Source organism: Tachypleus tridentatus, chromosome 8 (genome assembly GCF_004210375.1).
Source record: "Tachypleus tridentatus isolate NWPU-2018 chromosome 8, ASM421037v1, whole genome shotgun sequence".
In the NCBI taxonomy this organism is placed as follows: Eukaryota; Metazoa; Arthropoda; class Merostomata; order Xiphosura; family Limulidae; genus Tachypleus; species Tachypleus tridentatus.
The window spans coordinates 90,584,771-90,602,421 of record NC_134832.1 but is presented as its reverse complement, the minus strand read 5'-3'; the positions used below and the strand labels follow the sequence as shown (position 1 = coordinate 90,602,421).

At 31.2% G+C, this 17,651-nt stretch overlaps 1 protein-coding gene across 6 annotated transcripts in view; it reads right to left on the bottom strand.

Moving 5' to 3' along the window:
• Positions 1-435: 435 nt before the first annotated feature.
• Positions 436-17,651, bottom strand: part of LOC143222920 (uncharacterized) — a 30,347-nt gene continuing 13,131 nt past the window's right edge. For 3 of the 6 annotated variants that reach the window (XM_076450112.1, XM_076450110.1, XM_076450111.1), the window contains exons 3-5: positions 12,321-12,682; positions 4,711-4,823; positions 436-4,167 (exon numbers count right to left, since the gene is read on the bottom strand). The gene's annotated coding sequence lies outside the window, so the exon portion shown is untranslated. The remainder of the gene's footprint in view (positions 4,168-4,710; positions 4,824-12,320; positions 12,683-17,651) is intronic. The other 3 variants (XM_076450113.1, XM_076450115.1, XM_076450116.1) reach the window with 3 other exon arrangements.

The following is a 17,651-nucleotide window of genomic DNA, read 5'->3' as shown; positions in this document are numbered from 1 at the left end:
CAAAATATTGAAACTAATTTATCATAAGCATTTCCAATCTCTCTTACACCTAAACCATCACATTCACAGTCACATCCAGAACATGTTGGCTCTTTAGTCTCAGGTCAGGTCACAGGTCTGGGCCAGTGCTGTACCTTGAAAATGTGGTTCAAATATGTCTTATTTCTGTCTAATCAAAACAATCCAAACCTTTCTGTAATGACTTGCTTTATGGGATCCATGTCAAGATGCTGGGTTGGTTTATTCAGGTGTTAATAATATACCATAGTTGCAGAAATAGTTATTGTACTATGCTTCAACTTGCTTTAAAAACATGTTTCTCATAAAAATCAAGTCCCAGTTTAAAACAAAACAATAAAACATCTATATTATTATTGTAATAATGAAAACTTGTCTTTAAGGAGAAAGATCAGGGAATGATGGATAAACAAGAATAAAAAGTTCAGTACTTGTATTGTTTTAATGTAATTTACAAGCATATATTATGTATACTTATGTGTATATATAAATGTTAACTTGTACATTTTTATACATATATGCACACACACACAGGTATGTATATACACACAAAACAGTCAAAATTATCAATTTCCCACAGCAATGGTTTTGCCAAGAAGCCCAGTATTGTATCACCACAGTAGTATGATCCACACAAATCTCATCACATCATATACTCACTAATATTTAAATTTTTTTTCCATTTGAGAAGATGTGCCAAGCTTCATTCATTGACATCTGTTGAAATACCCCTAAATCACTGGTTTCCAGAATGAGCCTCTGCTGACCATCTTATGCTCAATAGCAGAAGACACTGGGCTGTTTATATAGCAGGTGTTAATAAACTGAACTAGAAGTTAACACTTCTAATTCTTTCACCAACACACTTCAAAATTAACATTACATTTTACAGGCTAGATGAGCCACATCATCTCTTGAATACATCTTTGCTCCTTTACATAAATATAACAAGTATACCCAAATATACTTATTTCTATACAAGACATAATTACTATTGTTTTTGTAGAGAAAAACAATTTAATATATACATGAATGCCATAACAGAGTACTGACTGCATAACCTCTCTGTGTAAAATATCGTCAATTTAAAACCATATATCAGTACTTTATGTATTTCTAGAGAAAACCATTGAAAGAAAACACTTTACTTGAGGATATGTGGTTTTTCTGTGAGCTCTTACTTAAGATATAAAATAACACCAAAAATTACAATAAATAATGACATAATAAAACAAAGTTAAATCACGGTAAGTATTCAAAGTATCATTAAATACATAAAAGTAATCTAGGATAAATCATAGGACCTGTGATTAATCTTGATATGTTTTCTAAGTATAGATAATAGCAGAAAATGCAACTGAAGAAATAAGCAGGCAACCAATGTTTGCTACATCATACATTTTGTAGACATACCTATGTCACTTATTTCACTACAGGGTTAAGTAGCTGACATCAAAAATGTGACTTTAAATCTTCTTTCACCACATCTACATTAACAAGGTGACTCAATTTAGAGAAATTATTTTATTGCATTTCTTGTAACTTCATTAACTTAATAAGGTAAATAAGAAAATGCTAAAACAAGGTTATAATTTTAAACAAGTTCAAAGTCTAAGAATATATATATATACATACATAAAACAAAACTAATGTTTTAATGAAATAACATAATCCATCAAAGTTCAGCTGCCTTCTACAAATTTTAAGCTGCATTAACAACACACACATAAAATCTCTATTCCATGAGACTTAACATCTTTTATGTACTGTTTGCTACTTAGATTACACATAAATATGAGTAAACTTTTAAACTAACTTCCTTGAATATTTATTACTAGCACCTCATAGATAGAGATAATAGTGTTCTAACACAATACATTTTTAATTTTAACTTTTTAAAATACAAAGGTAGTTAAATCACACACAGTTATTAAATTTAAATGTCAGAACAATACGAAAATTTTCCAATAGAAGTAATTTATAACTCAAGCTTCCTTGAATAATTACTTAGATTACAGAAACTGTGATTATATAGTCTTTGTTACATAAATTTCAAAAATAATACCTGAAATCAATTCAATTTTATGACTCCATGAATTATAATGTATGAAACAAAAAATCACTGGGGAACCAAACAGACAATTTTAGGTCTCATATTACAGATACAAGTTATTTCAACAAAACAGTATAACACTTTATTACAATATTCAACAGTTACAGTAATAAAAGTGAAGTTTGTCTTCATGTTACCATCCTTCTGGTAACTTTCATCTTTGGTCTTCGTGTTATTTTCTTGCTACTATTTGGAGGAGCATAGCTGCAAACTTATTTCTTCAAGTCACACCTTACCTGAGTTTTCTAAGACAATTCCGTCCAAGATATGCATGTTGTGCTTCGGATACAATAATCAGCTCAGCACATTCACATAATGCTCTTAATACCATAATCAAAATACCTTCTGTAGATTTACACTGTAGTAAAATTTCATCCTTGTTTTACATTCATTTAGCTGTGTAAAATATATCAACATAATATTGTATGAGAAAATACAGCTTACACACAAAAATTTGAAAAGTTTACCTCATAAATTACTACTTACAGTTACACTTATCCCTTTCTATTAAGTTTAAAACCTTAGCTTGCAATACATAATAAATAGAAATGTACATTCAAAGACCTTGAACATTATGTACTAAAACTTAATGACATAGTTATTAGATTTAGAATAACATCTATGTACAATTCTATAAACACAGAACAAAACCATTATGAGGAGAAACTTTGTGCTGTAAACTTGTTTAAAATTAAGCAAGATTACAGATAATAAATATGGAATAATTTATTTAAGCTATTAATTCCTTAAAGAAAAAATAGATATGTACTCATATCTTTCACTTTAAAGATATCTAAAAAGTACTTTGAGTTTGTTTTTGTGTTTCAAACAATAACAGGATGTTCTGAAAACTCATAATTCTTCTAAACAATCTTGGCAAATTTTAGTAAGGTTATGAAAGATTTAGTATATGATGTTACTTATGTAAAAGCAATAAAACAATCCTTCTTGTCAGAAAAATATAAACCATTTCTATCTTATATGCTTTTTCAAAACCTCATTTTAATATCACTGATGCCTCACTATTCTATGTGATTAATCATTATAGCTTTTCATTATTCACTTAAATTTATTAAGTGCTCACCAACAATGTTGTTTGAAGTTTTAATAATTTCACCAGCTAGTTTTACACCATGAGATAAGAGAAACATCTCAACTTGATACTATTGTTCAGGAAAGTATCTGACTTCTTTAGACATTGAAAACAGTTGTGTAGGAGGAACAAAATCACAGGTAAGATATTTTCTACATCTACTTCATAGCAGTGTGTGGGAAAATGGTTGAAAACAGATACCTTCAAACACATACATAAAAAATACACATTCCTGAAATGAAATAAAACAGACATTTAAGGGCAGTGCAATTTTTTAACTTACAAATCCACCATCTCCCCACTAACATACAAAATTGAGAGTACAAGAATTGTAGCTATATAAAATATTCAAGGCAGAAGTCTTACAGAATATCAAAATTATCTTTCTCTAGTTTTTAAACTACATGCATTTTTCATTAGCTTCTTAAAACTAGTGTTCTAATTTTTTACAATCTTTCTTTAGCATTGAAGCTAATAAATTTCATATTACAATTACAAAATTTTTATTTACAGGGAATGAAAACACTTAAATGTCAGTAAGTGTGTTACATTCATATGAACATACAATATCTAAAGTACTTAATACTGATTTAGTTTATTGCACATCATAAAACAGGCAGAAAAATAAACTAGTATTTCTGATTTTGATGGTAATAAAAAAGTTATTTACATCCAATGCTAATTTTTGAAGTAAACAAACTTTTCCAATGAACCTGCTTTTTATTACTATTCTCACATTTTGAGGTATAATTTTTCTCAATTTGGTGACAAGAAATTTTTTTAAATTTTATAGATATTTAAATAAACTAACAAGCACAGAAAAACCAAATTAAAGTTTTAAAACTTTAACTACCTTGTCTACACCTGGGACTAATGATGTTCCACATTACTGCCAGCAGTATACATTTGAACTTTCTCAGTTTTCTGTACTACAACACTGATCCTGTCAAAACCATTTAATCAAGCTATTCTGTATTATCAAAGACCTTTCATCACAAAACAAATAAAAATATCAATGACAGACTTCAATGATATCCTTACATCATGCAACAATTTACCTTTCAGTTACATACACCATAATAACACACCTTCTGTAAGTTTGTATTTCTCACTGTAGTAAAAATATAGAATCATGTGCAAGTGTATCCTCAGGCAAACATCATTGCACTCAAGTGTAAAACAGAACTTAGAATGTAAAATTTTAAAGTTTACTAAGCCCATAAAGGTGCTACCAAAAACTGTGATAACAAAGACAAAAACTCTAACATTAAAATGTTTTACCTACATACATAAATTTAACACTATCATTTGTTTCTCTCTGTTCATATAAAAATGTATCTTATATATTATTTATTTCAATAACAAATCCCATGAAAATAAAATATTTCAATATTCTCATACTGTCTACTAACTGTTTGTCTGACAGTCTCAAGTAGAACATTCTGCCAAACCATCAATACACAATATGAGCACATTAGTACATTACCTTCAGTTTTGGAATGATGATGTAATTGGCTTAGCTGCTTCACTCTTCAGAAATAGACCCTTTGCTCTGAGGTCTCAATAATGTAACCTCAAATCTTGTCCATGCTCTTGCATCTGATACCAAAAAATTAATTCATATTGGATCTTTATAAAAAAAAAATGGAGATAGTATTTACACCTGGTTTAACACTAGCAGAAAAAATGTCAACAAATGATTAATACTATCAACTAGAGTAAAACTTTTTCGAAAAAAACAATAGCTGAACAAAGTTCAAGCTGCATGTAGAATATCAAAACACAAAAATATGTTTTTCTTTGTATGGAATGAACAGTCAATATTATATTCTAACTAAAATCAGAATTACTCTGAATTTCAAAATAGCTATCAAAAATCTGTTTATATTGACAAACAACCATAATTACAAATAATATTTTCAATGTTCATCAAAATTAATCTAGTTACATTTAAATGGCACATTATTTAATAAAAATAGCCTATAAAAACATTTGTGAAATACGTCTTCTAGAAATCTTCTGCAAATTTTAAAATTTCTATCATTATAAAAGTTTTAAAAAACAAGTAGTTTTCATTTGATGAGTTGAATTCCAGGAGACAATCCCTAAAGCTCCACCAACAGAATCTAACCTTTCACTTGAAAGCTGGCTGTATAAGAATAGGAAGAAACATGTTCCTTTACTGATGGTGCTAGTAGCCTTTCACTGTATACTATTCTACTGATTCCTTTATCTTTTGCTTTTTCTGGCTATGATAGAAGAAATTACTTATTTTTTTCCAGCAGTCTATGAGATTATCCCAGTATTGGCTGCATAGTACATTTTCACCACCTATACCTGTCTCCTAAGGTATTTTTTAGATAATCCACTGACTGATTAGTGTCTATAGGATCAATGTGAGACAGAATATCTCAACTGAAAAGAGCAGTGTTTCAATTATAAAATCCAAGATATTTACATTACTAGGTCCTAATTAAGAATTTTCTTATATGTGATGTTGTGGTTCTGCAATGTTGAAGTGCATTGTGAAGTGGAACAGAGCTGTGACAGGAGATGGCTGAAGTACATTTGTGACCGGTTTTTAACAGGTTTTGTACCTTCTCAATTTTATCTAACTGTATAGCATTTGTAATGATCATTGGTAATGCATAATTTAGGATACAGCATATAAGAATTTGACAGAGCATAATGTTTTAGAATTTGAATGTAAAATGGAAGAAAATGTGAAGTGCAACTGTATTCCATTTTTTATCTAAAAAAATAAAAAATGCTCAATGAAACAAAGGAAATCTAATGATATTCCATCATTATGACTAATTGAGTTAATCTTTTTATTTTGTAAAATTAGAATTTACACTTTTTATTTATAGTCACATGCAGTCACACAGACTATATGCAGCTTGTGAGCCATGTATTTCCAACTCCTAGTGTAGGTGTTGAAAATGACTAGACAGAACAAGTCTTCAGACAGAACTGAGCTGAAGGGAATCCAGTCCCACTGTCAACTTCCATGCTTCATGATTCATCATGCAGCAATTATTGCTGCTACAACCAATCATACATGCTATATTCTTACCACTTCTGAGCATTTTGTCAGCAAAAATGGGTAGGTGAGCTTTCTAGTATGTTAAAGATCTAAAACTACTGCTAAGATGTTCTAAACAGATTCAAAGCCTTTCCATGCATCAGTTAAAAATTCAGACACAATGATACAGGTTTCTCTACCACTACAATAACCATCTAATTATGATGGTAGTAATAGTTCAATTAAATAAGCAAGCATTCTAGTTACAGCTCTCTCTATAGGTTCTTGCCAATGATGTTTCATAAGACAATGATTCGGTGCTCTTTAAAATGAGTGATCCTTCATGAGTTTTTGTAAAAATTCTTATAAAGTCATCTGTCCATATTTCATGGGTGCTATTTGTTACCCAGCTACATTAATTTGCAATAGGTTGGCTTCTGTATGCTTTTTAAGAGATAGATATTTCTAAACCATCTGCAACTGGAGCTCCATTGTATCTCATCCATGTTAAAGATAGCTTCTACATTCACATTTGTGAGATAAACTGATGAAGTTAACATTATTCCATACCTGAAAATATATTTCAAAAAGACACTAACCTTTTCACAGAACTGATAAGTATCACCTTGCAAATCTGCCAAAATGATTGTTTTGCACATGCATTAAGACTTGAACAAAACCCCCACACCTACATGTGTATGCTGTGCTGGTTTACGATACACTATTATAGTATCTAATCAATAAGAATACAACATACTATCAATGCCTAATACAGCCCATTATCACCTTGTTTATTAACAAAGGCTCATTTTTGACAAGACAAAAGAAATACAGAAGAAGTGATAGAGAAAGGTGGGAGGTTCTCTGAAAAGGTATCTATCTGAAATACATTTTCAGGTAAGTAAAATAACTTCAGAAATGTTACTTACCTCTCCTCAGAATTAATAACTGATAAGATAGTGGAGGGGGAGAGAGAGAGGTTGGTACAGACAAATAAAATTCTAAAAAAAAAGCTCCCTTTTGATACATATCATCAGAAAAGAAACTCTTTATGGGGTATGTCACCCACAAGGAGAAAGATGAATGTGTATCATTTGATAGGACAGCACATCCACCTTATGTAAGGAGTATCTTTTGCTCAACAGAGGTGATAAAATGTAGAAATTGCGCAAATGACCTGTATATCTCAGGGTGTTGGAAGGAACACATATGGTATTGCCATTCTCTCCTCTGAAATTGGGCCTTGAAAGTAATATATATATTACACATACATTACTGAAACAGCTTAGAAAACCCTATTTGCACTAGAGCAAAGTTGAGATGAAAATTGTTAAATATGTGCTCGAATATCTGGGAAAGGAGAAAAAATATAAAATATGAGAAAAATCAGGAAGTGAATGAGAACAGTTATATGAGGTAAGAGAGAAATGAAGGTAGTGTACCTGAAAAACCATATCCAGAAATTGACAAAAACTTGCTAGATCCACAACAGAATTGATAGAAGATTTGGAATAGTTAGATGGTGAGAAATTATTCTCAAAATCTCCTTCACTACAAATGAGATTCATAAAAGGAGGTCCATCAGGTTAAGAAGAAGATCCAGGCCACAAGAATGATTATCCTCACTCCACAATAGCTATCACTTCCTCAAAAGAAAAAAGGAAACCAATGTCAGTATAGTTGCTTGTCTAATATGAACAATGGCTTTTTGTTCCACACCAAAGTGGAAGGCACCATCACATGTAATTTCATGTGGAAATAAAAGGCCACAAGAACTGCAGGTGTAGAAATGTTAGAAAGCTAAACTTGAATTAAAGATTTTCACAACAGTTTGCATTTTTGTTGACAGTTCAACACTAAATGCCAATATCACAACAGTTCACAAGCAAAAAAGACATCTTTTCGTACAAGCTCCAAATTAAGAAGTAATGGCTGAACAATTAATACAGAAGAAATCAGCTGTGACAAGAAGATGTGTCACACTCCTATTGATGTTGTCACATGCACATTGGCATGGATCAATGTAGCAATATCATGTGAAAAATGTAAGTTTAGGTGAGAGCCTCAAGGCTAGCTAATGGTCCTATCTCACAAATTTTGGAACACTCCTCCAAGAATCTCACATTTTGGTTAAGAAAAAATAGCTAATGCACAAAATAATAATTTTATTCAAAAGTTCTGAGTGAGCTGTTTACAATTTTGTATCTTTTTACAAATAAAAAAGATAAAGGAAAAAAAGACTATACTTGAATATTTAAAATAACATATGCACACACGAAAAAAGTTACCATTTACTATTTCTGGAATGAATGCAATTTGTAACAAAAAACAACTGTTTATCTTAAATAGCTTAAACCTTGTAACAGTATACATTTATATATACTTAATTTTACTGTCCTTTAAACCATGTCTGGCTAAAATTAAGTCACCACACAAGTTGTAAATCTCTTAGCAAATGTGCAGCTCACATTACCCAATCAAATTATTTAATGCACAAGCTGCTCACAAACAAAACTTGTATGGAATTATTATTACTATTACTCTCTTTCATCTAACCTAATAAGTTTTTAGTTTTTATATTTTATTTGTATTCATAATAACAAATAGAAAATGCACATGAAAAACAATAAATACAGTACTTACTTAAGTCTTCTTGTTTCTTGCTGCCAACTATTAATGAAATTTAAGCCTACTTTTTTTTATACTACTGGTACAAATACACTAAATTTTCTATTCAATTAAATAGTGTACCAAAGAGCACAGAATAATAATATCAAAAGATAATCTCTTATGGCTATTATGATCTATCTGGTTTTCTAATTACGTGACAATAGCCTTTAAAAAATTCTGCTAAGTTAGTTGATGTGATTCTGTGAAAACAAACTTGAAACTGAAAATCCAGAGATTGATAATTATAAGTACAGAAAACAATGTAATATAATACATTAGCTGATAGTTTAAAACTTTAGCTTTCTCTTTGTTACATATATTATAACACAAAAGATTAGAAATAACTATTGGTAATTTATGAAAGATGTGATAGGTGGGTGTGGCAACTGAGATTCATTTTCTAGGTTATAGTTCAGCCTGAGTAATACCTATACTATGAGAAACTTACATCAAATTTTGCACTTCTCAGAAATGTTGTAAATTTGATGTTATAATTTTTCTGACTCAAAATATATTTCAAATTTATTACTTCACTCTACTCACAAGATTAGATTTTTTTTGTTTAGCTGCCCTCTATTTGTTAACTTTTTTAATGCATGTGACAAGCTTTCAACCTTTCCTGTTTGAAAGATTTCAACATGTCTCTCATGTAAATCACTATTCACCATCTCTCTACAAATAGGAGAGCACTATTATCATGTGACTCCCTCCATGCACAACCACCAAACTGTCATTTTGAAGTTTGGCATAAAAAGTGAACACTGAAAGATAGTGGGGATGGAGGGTGGAAAATGTAAAATGTGTGAAGAATCTGTTGGAATTACATTTTTAATTCAAAAAATTATCACATCTGATATGGTACTCTCCCTTCACTCACAAGATTAGCTTGAATTCCACACTAAACTGGAGGATATACTGGTGCAAGAGAAGCACAGGTGTCCCTCAAAAGTATCAAAAGGACACACCCTAATTGAGAAGAACAGGTCACAAAGACTGAGGATGGATGCTGCAAAACTTGTGATTTGGATATCTCTTCACCATAAAAATTGATAAGGTCAGGATAACCAGATATGGTGGAACTAGAAGGGAGTACATCTATATGATAGAGAATGGTGCAATCACTCAATCCCATGATTGATCATGAGTAAGAAATGATGTTCCTCAAGGTGTACAGTGACTAGGGTGCAATGGCGTGGACTTGTCAAGTCAATTACATTTAAAATCTCACATGCAGTGTACCAATATCCTTGCAAAGGTAGGATGAGGACCTATACCATCTTCATCTCAAATCTTGGAGTAAACCTATCAAAAGACCCCAGAAACACACAGGATGGCCTAATGCCAGTGAACCAAAAATGTGTCATCCAAAATCTGCATATGCTCGACCCCCACGACCATGAAAAAGGCTGAAACAACCTGCATAATAAACCTCATAATTAGGGAAAATCCAAGACAAAAGTGAAAACATGCCAAGAAGACTATGGATAAGGTCACAGACAGCCTTAATCAAGAGTGACTCTACACCCTCACCCCAATGTTTGTGAACAATGTTAATTATCAGGGGAGGTATATGAGAGATCAGATGTAATAGCTCTAGTGTGAGATATGGTAAGAATTAAGCTTACCTTTATTTTATATAATTAATAAACTGTTGTATTATATACATATAAGTCAGTAATTTATTTTCTTTCAAAATAACTTTTAACAAAATACTTATAATTCAGACAATAAAAATATTTGACATACCGTAGATACATTTAAAATTATATTGATGTTAGGCAGTTAGTTAAATGATGAATAAGCAATTCAAGTACTCGTATACATCTGTTGACATTATATTAATAAACTTAACACATATTTTCACATTACAGGAGATACTAATGCAATGCTATTTATGAGCTTCCTATAACTTTTGTTTCTTTACTACATACAGTGAACATAAATTCATGTATGGTCAATATTTTTGAATTTCTCCTTCATTTTTATTGTCAAAATCATAAACGTAATTCACTAAGAAATTACTTAACTACTATATTGGATACTATCAACTCCTTAAACTGAAGTATAACCAACACGTATACTCTTAAGGAAATTAGCAAATATTTTCTGAAAACAATGAGTGGAAATAAATTTAATTACTTCTTCTCTGAGATACAAAGAGATTTCTTCACTTTTGTAAATGTCAGGCTCTTAGAAACATGCAAAATCAAAGAGTGACCAATGTTCTCTACTTCATTAAAAAAAAAAGGATTTTTATAAATAACAAAAACTTAACTTCCTTTAGAAGATTAGCTGCAGAATTAAAATTATATGAACTTAAAATGATAAAGCATGAAAAAATTTTACTGATCTACATAAACAACTCACATTTTAAGTTCAAGTATTCAGAAATGCATGCTACCTAAAATTTTCAAGGGTGTTTAAAATTCTTATAAAAATACAACACTTAAAATTAAAATAAATGAACAAAAAGGATTGTAACATGACTGTCATTTTAACAGACTTGTTCTTCATCTTATGGGAAATAAAACTATTGAAGCAAGATATAACCAAAATATAACTTTTATCATTTAAATCAACAATATTTATGTGAAAAAAAAGAACACAATTAAGATTAGAGCAACAGTATTATTGTATTAATATTAACACAACCTTTAACCTCAGCAAAAATATTAATATAATTTAACTATTACTGACAGCAAAGACATCAATATTAATGTAAATATTTAACCTTAATAAAGGTGGAACTTTGTTCATAACTGTTAGGTTTAGTAAAGATATAGCATCAAGGCAATAACAGTGTTAACCTTAATAAAAATAAAATTATTAAAATCGTGATAGTTAAAGCCAACATCAACATAACTGTTATTAGTCATAACAAATCTATCAATATAACTGTTAACTTTAACTAATATATAGATATCAATGTAACTGATACCTTAATAAATGTATCAATATCACCATAACTGTTACTCTTAAGAAAAATTATTATTACAATACCTTATAATTATCAGAAATACAGTGATCTTTCAATAATCCTTATTCATTAAAAAGGTAACAGATTACTATAACAATTTCTCTGCTAAAAGTTCCTGATGCAGTACTGTATATTGAGTTCTCTGTTACAGAAATCTACTTTCAGCTCATTCACATTTTCAAAATATCTATAAGTAGCATTAAAGTTTAACATAAAAATCAACTCTTTCTACAACTGTTGCAGCTAAACCTAAACAGGTGAATATTCAAACCTCTAGTGTTCTTTTTAATAGTATTAAACAAATCACATCTTGAAATCATTTATCTTATAGAGGAAAATAACTTTTGTCTAAAGTATAATTAAGGTAAACAATTAAAACTGGTCCTTAATACCATACAAGTATATTGAGCAGTAGTGCACCTACCAAAAGGTTCTTGAAAAGGATTAGTGTCTTCTTGTTCATTTCATGTCTGCACAACAACATTTTCCCAAAACTGCCAAAGAACATTTCTTCAGTGGTCTTCCTCTTTACTAGAATCACTATGAGGTTACGGTGGGAACTCTTCTAAAAGTTTTAGACACATCACTGAACAGAGGACAAGAGAATCTAGAGGAAACTGTGTGGATAATACATGTACCTACTACAGATTCTGTGAGAATTGTAGGAAGTTTCCTATCATGAAGTGAAAACTTACAGCTTAGAGTTTACTTCTGAAGTTGATCTTTTCTATTGGAATACACAACCAGTAACAACTTCTGTAATGATGAAGGCCAAATGTTTGGACACTGTGGAAGTAGATCAAGCAAATGTAAATAATCCATAGATGTTGTCATCTCTTTAGTTGGTTTTTATTTAACTTTGATTTGATAATTAATTCCACAGTACTACATTTTCAACACTACTTAGTAAGTACTAAATTTGTTTGAATGCTTTTCTACAGACCGCATCTGGTATTTTTTGAGAAAACAATTTACCAACTTGTCCTTTCAATGAACATATTCACTTCCTATATGGTCATTTATCTTGATTTAGAAATCCAAGTGAAAGAAAGTCATCAGCTCTATGTTACTAGTAGTTATGTTTCTTTACAGTACCTTCAAAGTTGAGTGTAAAATGCTGTAAAAGTAGTAGTGTTGGTAATATCATGGTAATGTACAGCAGAAACTAGTTGCATACCAGTGGTTCTAAAGAAATTAAAACCTGATACTATCCAACATCTATTCATTTTAGCAGTTTTAAAAAGATGAAGTATAGAAACTTTTTTCAACTCCCAATTTTCAGATTTGTAACTTAACATATTTTATTAGTAAAAATGTAAAGAGTTCATTATATATATTGTATCAAAGCAATAACATACCTTCAAACTAAGTTCACTAAACTATTCTTAGAATTTTTCTAAAACATGAAGCTAGTTTTGTGTTTTGCTTTTGATAAACTTCATCTTTTGCTATTGTTCACTGGAAACTGTTGAACAAGACTGTACATCTTTCTTCTCCTTTTATAACATAATCTCATAAAATTAATTTTTGCATTTTAAAAAAATGCAAAATAAATGGTCCAGACTCCAAAATATTAATAGACTCTATACACTTTGCATAGTTTAATGTCAGGATATAAAATATAAAAAATAAACTTAACTTTTTACTAGAAAATGACAAATTGAAAGTTTTAATATCAATAAAGGATTTGTCATTGTTAGGTTTCTTTTAAAATACAACACTTCACAATCACTTCTGTTGAGATCTTAGTTATCTTTCATGGCTAATTTCTGATAATATACATGCAGTAATGATTCTGTGATACATATACCATCAATATCAGATTACAAGCCTCTAACAAAAGATATTCAAGATAACCATTGAATATCACAGATATCACTTTCATATAACTAACACTTCAAACAAGCAAATCTAGTGAGCAGTGATAGCAGTACAGGAAGGACAAAGGGAAATTGACCTCTCTTCCAGATTTTCTTGCTCATCCCTTCAAAAAATTTAATCCTACATACATAGAGCAAATGTAAATGTGTATAACAAGATGTGCACTACAACTTTAGAGAACATCTTGTCCTCCTGAATGCCACAAGTCAACCAGATATATTTTACAATAACAGGTATTCCATTTAACCCTACTTTTTTATACTAATGGCACAAGTGCACTAAATAATTATTTATATAATTAAATAATGCTTGAAAGAGAACAGAATAATAACCTGGAAAAGTAGAATATGTCATATCACAATTTTTCTGGCTTTCAAACTATGCCACAAACACTGTTAGATATTAAGCAAAGCCAAACACTGTTTACTGAGAAAAAGGACTGTAGAACAATATGCCATTTCAAAGATGTAGCCTTTGGTTGTCTATTGATTATACATAATATAGGATTAAAAGTCAGAGAAAACTATTGGCAAGTTCTGAAAAGGAGAACTAATAGGGAGATATTGCAAGAGAGGTCTGATTTTTTTATTTGACAGATATGTAACTAATTAAAAGTGAAGACTATACCTATTATGCTTTGCTCTGGCAAAGCATAATTTCAACTGCCTCCAATTTGTATTGGGAAGCAGATAAAGCTAAGTGGTAACTCAAGTATTATAAAAATGGGCAACACAATATTATAAACTGCTCATCAAGTAAGAAATGATCAATCCCAAATATGACAATGAAAGGAAAACACTTCTTGATGAAATCATAATGTAGAGGATTGGAGAAAAAGAAATCTTGATTGCAGAAGAAGAAGAGGTGCCCAAAATGCCAATCAGTGGAGAAGATGAAACAAAAACAGAGTTTACCAATAACATGCTACTAACAAGACTCAAAAAGCAGTATCATGGAACATGCCGAGATATGTGAATGAAGGCAGACAGCAAAAAACACATGGAGGAAAAATAAAGAGAGAGACCAATCCGGCTGAGTGGATCTACAACCTAAGTAGCCAGATATGGAATTAGGGACAAAAAGAGTTGAATGGCCAAACAACCCATAACTTGTAGACAAAAAGGGAAGGAGGAGCACAATGAAGTGCAAATAGTAAAGGACTCTAAGGTGAATCACATATAGAGTCAGATACAACCAGAAATTAAGACCAGCCATTCCAAAAACCCCTCAGAAAAGAGCAGGAGAAGAGATGTGACTGTATAAGAGGTTACAAAGTAGAAGCGAAAAGCAGCCAAATGTACAGAAAGATATGAAAACAAAGGACCAAACTGTGTATGTGGTGAACAAAAGCCCTAATGACCTAGCTGAAGACACAAAAAGCAAAAGCCATGTCAATGTACAGAGCTCAAAACTGGTATACCAAATCATGATGGAAAACCAGAGGAAACATCACGATTATGGTATTATTATTTTGCAAAAAAAATACTTTAAAACATGAACTGTCTACATCTAAAAGCAAGAGTAAATCAACCAATTAAGAGAAAGAAACCCTTTCTCAGAAGTGGTTCATAAAAGAAGTATAAAGAAGATATGTCAGTTCACAGAATTCATGAGGACAAAGAAGGGGTGAGAGTAGTAACCCAGAAAGAATCAAGTGACTGATTCTCTTTATAGTATTCACAATCAAAAGTTCAAATACTGTGTCCTCAAAATGATGGAACTGCTCAAGGTTAGAAGGTAGGTGAAAAGGAAAGAGGAAAAATGGAAAAAAGTGAATAGTGAATGAGACAAAACCTGAAAGAAGAAAACAAGTGCCCCCCAAGACCTGAAAGTGAAAGACAGAGAAAAAGTGCCATGTCTAAATAGATCTCAACCACAGAAACCATGTGAGGAGGGAAGACCCAGACCTAAGTAAGAAAAAATGATGACCAGAGATATCCCAATAAACTACCTGGATCAGAGATAAAAGGGCTTCAGGTATGAAATTAAAAAAAAACAAATAGAAAGGAGAAAGCAAAGATGGGAGAAGTGAGCTCTTGATAAGAAACACTGCAGACAGAAAATCAACCCCCAAGCAGTCAGAAGGGATTCCAGGGATTGAGAATCCAAGAAAGCAGAAGAAAAATTAACTATAGTGCATGTTACAGAAATAACGGAAACAAAGAGAATGAGGTAGAGAAAGTGTGAATGATGCTGAGAAAAAAATCTCAGGTGAAGGGAAAAAAGAATAAAGTACAGCTTAAAAGAATGGAACGAAAGCAGTGAAGAAACACAGGACACAAGAGAAAGATAAAGCATGAAACAAACCTGAAAAGAATGACAGAATAAAAAGGAGGGAAGGAGGAATGAGATTTTTCTAAACAACTTATAAAACCAGATAGTAACATAAAAAACTGGAAAAGCAGGCAAAATCCATAAATGGTAAAAATTGGTGGTAAAATCTTCTACAAAGAAGCTCCAGCTGTGAGAAGTTGATAGGCATTATGTTGCATGGTAAGTCTAGTTCTGCAAGTAATTATAATTTCATTCCAGGTAAAACTTTAGTTTCATGATCAGAACTAGAACCTCAAGAGAACAGGACCACAGAAATTTGATAGTTCTAAGTCCAGAAATGCTCAGAAATGGCCCTATATTTACTGTTACATACAAGTTCAAAGAATAAGGAGAACTTTAAAAGAAAGACTTGTTGCCTGACAAGGTAATCGATCATAGGCCTAGAAATTCCATATAGAAATGTTCAGAAACGAGTTAAGGCACAGAACTATTTGAAGTATTGGCAAGGGTATTGAATAATTTCTGTTAGCACAGCTCAAAAATAATATGAAAGATAATCCCAACACAGCTTGCTATTCTTCAAAAATGAACAGAAGAAAGAAATTATAAATCTTACGAAAATCAAAAATGAAGAGGCATGCACTGTGATATTAAATATTACTAAATCACATCAATTATGAAGGTCATACAAAATCTTTTAAAATTGAAGAGTAAAATTAAACACATGAGAATGTGTTTCCCTACTACTGGTGAAGAGCTATTGCCACGTGATGATTATCTCATGTACCAGCAAAGTCTATGTCAAAAGCACATGATGCGGGTGAGAGATAGTTCAAGACTAGTGGGGTGCACAGAATCTCAACAGCAGGCATGTAAGAAATAGCTACTATATGCATAAGAGTCAATGGAACACTTCAGAGAAATATGATTTTGATTGCTTCTAAGGGTAGTTGCAAAAGCAAAGTAATAGCATACTTTCTGTATCGGACAAAGGAGAACATCAAGTCTGAAATACTCTACAGAGGAAATACTGAAGGGAAGATAATAAGAAAGAATATATGGCCACCCTTCTGTGTAACACAAGTCTTGAGAAAGAAGGATCAGTCCAGAAATAGAGCGAGAAGGAGAGAAAATACATTTTACAAGAAAGATAACTAAGAAAAGGTTCTAGTCCAGTAGAATAAACAAACAATGAAAACAACATAAGAGTAGAATAGCCTTGAAAAGGTTTGTAAAAACTGGAGAAAAAAAACAAGAGAATAATCAACAAAAAAAAGAGGAGGGTCACTGATAAAGCAATTTTGTTACTGGTTAGTTATCCTACTGTTGAATAGACCATTTGTGGAGTGCAAAATAAAAAAGGAAGTGATTAAAAAAAAATAGTTGGTCAAACAAGGCAGAGAAGCAGTTGGGCCAACATCAATTGGACAACATTTACTTACACAGATAAACAAGACTGGCAACCAATAAAATGTGCCACAGTCTCAGAGAAAACTTGCCTGCCTTGCAAAGGACTAAAAAAAAAAGCCACATATGAATACAAAGACATAGAATATTGTGGTAAAAAAGGGGTATCTAAGACTAATATACAAGGAACTTT